Below are 4,671 nucleotides of genomic sequence, written 5' to 3' on the forward strand. Positions count from 1 at the left end.
CCCCGGGCTGCAGGTGGGTATCTGCTCCACCGTGGACCTCCATGGGCTGCAGGGCACAGCTGCCTCACCATGGGCTTCACCATGGGCTGCAGGGGAATCTCTGCTCCGGCGCCTGGAGCACCTCCTCCCCTCCTTCTGCACTGACCTTGGTGTCTGCAGAGTCGTTCCTCTCACATATTCTTGCCCCTCTCTCTGGGTGCAGTTACGCAGGTTTTATTTTCCCCTTCTTAAATACGTTATCCCAGAGGCGCTACCACCATCAGTGATGGGCTTGGCCTTGGCCAACAGCAGGTCCATCTTGGAGCCGGCTGGCATTGGCTTTGTCGGACATAGGGGGAGCTTCTAGCAGCTTCTCACAGAAGCCACTCCCGTAGCCCCACCCTCCGCTACCAAAACCTTGCCATGCAAACCCAAGACATTACTGTACGTATCGGTGTGTACTCTGAGGGATTATCACCCGGGACTGCCTATATCCCAAGTCATGCATATACTGCGACCCTATTGCATGAAAGTGGGGACAGGATTTTGGCTTGGAAGAGGATTCAGTAAGGCTGCCCTGAAGGACTCAGTAGCATGGACTGTGGATGCACACCTCTCCCATAGTGACCAGAACCTGCTTTCTCCTCCACGTGAGCAGAGAGGGGAAAGGTGGCCCAGTGGTTACACTGCTGGCCTGGGACATGGCCGCTAACCTGCACTGTGGTGGCGCGCTCTTCTTGTGCAACCTGGGGGAAGTGGTTTAGGGCTAGTCACTTTAAGCCTACATACTTTACAAATACTTCCCCTTAATTTCCCCATGCTTCTCTTCCTTATTTGAAAAACGACTTTCAAGAATCTTCTGTCACACAGGAGTCATGTGGGAGATAAGTGGCCTGAGATAAATACCAAAGCTAAGTTAAGACTGTTATTTGAAAACCAACCGAATGGGAATTGAAATTCTCTAGCCTTTAGGGGGCTAAAATAAAAAATGTCAGTGTTCATTGTGTGGCTCTGGGTAATAAGCATGCTATTTTAAGATTTGGGGACCAAACAGTCTTTTTTTATCTTTTATCTGAACTGAGATTATCATGGCTGTCTGAAACTACAAATATCTGTTTGGTTTCGTTCTTTCATTATATGCTGTACATCCAAACTGGTCTTTAAATGATCTCTCCACTTGCCTGGAGGCCTCCAACTATTTGCTCTAGCAGCTGGACCACTGCTTGACACTATTATCTCCCTTCGTGTGCAGGAAAAGCTAAAAGGAAGTGGCTTGGCCAAACTTGGACAAGAGGTTTTTGTTCGAGCCAGGAACCAAGTCCCAGGCTAACATCGCATGCACTGAGAGGGACTTCTTGCCCCAGAGTTTCTCAGAGCTTTGCATCTGACTCAGGTACATTCAGATGAGACACTCCATGCTATGCTTAGAAGTTTGGATTCAAAATCCTGGACAACAGCAGCCCTGAGTCCTGAGTACATCTGTCAGAGCTGCATGGCCGCTTTTGTTCATCCTAAAGTGACGGCAGGGAATAAAGGAAGAGGAAGGAAAAAATTCTTCACAGAAAGAGCAGTCGAGCATTGGAACAGGCTGCCCAGAGAGGTGGTGGAGTCACCATCCCTGGAAGTGTTCAAAAAATGGGTAGATGTGGCACTTTGGGACATGGTTTAGTGGGCATGGTGGTGTTGGGTTGATGGTTGGACTGATGATCTTAGAGATCCTTTCCAAACTTAATGATTCCTAGTTTTTACTTTCATTAGAAAATAATCCAGCCAGCAAGCCAGGAAACATTAAATTACTACTCTACCCTTAATTGGTTTAGTGGTGGACTTGGTAGTGTTAGGTTAATGGTTGGACTGGATGATCTTAAAGGTCTTTTCCAACCTAAATGATTCTATGATTCTATATCTGCTGTCAAAATGTTTCCTCTTTTTCAGATTCCTCTCAGATGCAAAGAGAACAAGCACAAAAAATGTTACACCAATGTGCAACACTGGAAAGCATACAGTGATGATCATGGAAATAAACAATGAAATACACAGCATACGTAAGCTACACAGTGCAGTACAACAAATGGCAACCAGCTAAAACTCTCTGATTGTGAAGAATGTGTCTGGTCCCAGGTTTATTGCTTCTGAGGCAGTGGACTACAATAAGATCACAGCAACCGGCTTCCTGGAAAAGTCAGCTAGCTACAAATAATATACACTGATGATTATACCACAAATATCTCAATCAGTAATCATTTGTGCATCTTGTGCATGCCAGTTGTAAAAGACAGTTATTGGAAGAGCAAGCAGTATTCTCAGAGAGAGTTACGTGATAATTTGAAAGCAGACTGGCCTTGCAAAATGGACCCACACTCTGCTGCTTAGGTTAAAGTAGATATGTGCTGCCTCTCTGTTACTGTTCGCTGTTTTAATTTCCCACAAGTTACAGCAGGGAGAAGGTGGAAAGAAAAAAAAAAAAAAAAAAAAGAAAAAAGACAGGAGAAAATTTATCCTTGCTTCCATTCCTCATATCCCTGCTTTGGGCTGCTGTGAAGCTCTAAGGAGTTGGGAGCAGTAAAGTCCTACCAGGTGCTTCTAAAAGCAATGTGCATGGGGGAGAAGTCCTGTGTATCTTCTGACCCTCGGTGAACGAGGTAGAGCTAATTGTAAATACATAAGGTAAAGATGAAAATACTGGCTCTGATTCTGTTTCTCTGAACAGGTCCTTGATGTTGTACAATGGAGTTTAGGCAGTAGTTATGAGTACATGTTTGTTTTGCAGGTGTTACGGGAGAGCTGGTGTGTGCACATGTGCGTGTGCCCACAGAAAAGCACATGAAGACTAGAAGCAGATTCGAGCCTGAACTCAGATTTTCTGGCTCTGGAGTAATAGATAGAGAGGGAGGAATTGACTTCTATTTGTGGAAAAATAAAATTCCCCCCGCCAAAATGAACATCTTGTAGAAAACACTTTCACTACAATGCGTACATACTTTACATATTTTAATCTTTATTCCTTCTCTTTTCTTCATCTCAATTTTTACAGGTAAAAGGCTTAAATCAGCTGAAATGTCCAAGGATTTCAATTTGAACTTAGACCCCTGGGCTTCTTTGTGCTCAGATGCCGAACAGTAATGCATGTCCTGCACAGTGCAGTCATCTCTCCCTCAGTGGTCAGAAAGGGCAAGTAAGCTTATTTGATAGATCAGCGTTTTATATCAGTTATGGTCTGATTAAATTGTTCACCTATGCTTCGTCAAAATCAGCCTCAGATATATGTCTGTCTGTGTTCATATGCATGAGTGCACCTGTGCGTGCACATGTGTATCTACAGAAAACAAAAATAAAGGCGTACTCACCCGGGATCCTGTTGAGCGTCACCCAGAAGTGCTCATCGGGGCTGTAGGTGTCCTCGGACCATGCCAGCAGATCGATGGCGCGCTGGTCCCGCAGCACGAACTCCACGAAGGGCCGGGTGACGGCCACGTACGCGGAGCCAAAGTAGATGGTGATGTTGTGGGGTGGAGGCGCCTTGCGCACAAAAGTCCACAGCATGAAAGAAAATAAAGAGTATAATTGCTCCCTGTGCACATATTTGGTGCGGGCGGTGATGTGGGGGGGCGGCAGCACCCCGGGGGTGACGTTCTTGCCCCCCAGGCCCTTCAGCAGCCGGACAATCTCCCGGTTGGTCTTCAAGGGGAAGTCCTGGCCGCAGGTGTTGAGCAGGTAGCGCCAGGGCACGGGTGAGGCCAGGAGGTCTCTCATGCAGTGGAGGTCAGCCCGCAGGCGGGAGACGCCGCCGTAGACCACCCGCTCCGCCCGGGAGGCGAGGAAGGCATTGGGGAAGCATCCCACCAGGCGCTGCACCGCCTGCCGGAAGGGGGCCGGCGCCTTGGCGTCCACGTGGATGCAGTAGACATTTTGGGGCATGTACACTGCCCTGAAGAGCCGCTCGAAGGTCTCGAACTCCTTGTGCAGGGTCATGATGTAGGCGATGGGGAAGGCAGCCTCCTCAGCTGAGAGGGCGCGGGTGATGTAGTGGTTCTGCAGGATGTACTCCGTGCAACTGGATTGTCTGAATGATGTTATTAAAGTGTTTTCCGTCAGAAAGGGTGCCTTATCTTCAATAAGTGCCTTACAGGCTTCTGCTAAAGTTGAACTCACCGAGAAGTTCAGCCTCCTGGGCGATTTCTGTGCATGCAAGTTAACAGCGTAGAAAACAAACGGAAGTGAGGCACTGAGAATCAGGGCAGCAAAGAAGCAGTATCTGAGTGTATTCATTGCTGCTCAGAGAAAGAGCCTCGCTCAAAATATCGCGAAGAGGTCAATCGGACACCACAAGCAGCTTGCCTTGCTTGCACTTGCTTTCTGCTGGAGAGCACATGTGCCCGTCTGATGCATAGTACGCAGCTGCTCTTCTTACTTTCAATACTAATAGTTCCATAGTCACCGTTGATATGGAAGTGACGTGAGTAGCAAACAACTTGCACCCTGAAGATTAAAGAGACACATTGCATAATTACTCGCTTGGCAATGAACAGCCAGCAGTGATGACTGATTGTCTGAGGTCATGGTGATATTGTTTACCTTAGGAAGGAATGTACTGAAGATAATAGGCACCAGCATATCTATAATGGGGAGCAGAAGGCTCTCTTTTAGATCTCTAAAACAATGAACATATATCCTTGAGTGTCAAAACTCCCT

The 4,671-nt window shown here is 47.2% G+C and overlaps 1 pseudogene; it reads right to left on the reverse strand.

The window, feature by feature from the left end:
- Positions 1 to 3,213: 3,213 nt before the first annotated feature.
- Positions 3,214 to 4,248, reverse strand: LOC104039086 (N-acetyllactosaminide beta-1,6-N-acetylglucosaminyl-transferase pseudogene; annotated as a pseudogene).
- Between the last annotated feature and the right edge of the window lie 423 nt (positions 4,249 to 4,671).

The sequence above is a fragment of the Pelecanus crispus genome, chromosome 2 (genome assembly GCF_030463565.1).
Source record: "Pelecanus crispus isolate bPelCri1 chromosome 2, bPelCri1.pri, whole genome shotgun sequence".
Classification (NCBI taxonomy): domain Eukaryota; kingdom Metazoa; phylum Chordata; class Aves; order Pelecaniformes; family Pelecanidae; genus Pelecanus; species Pelecanus crispus.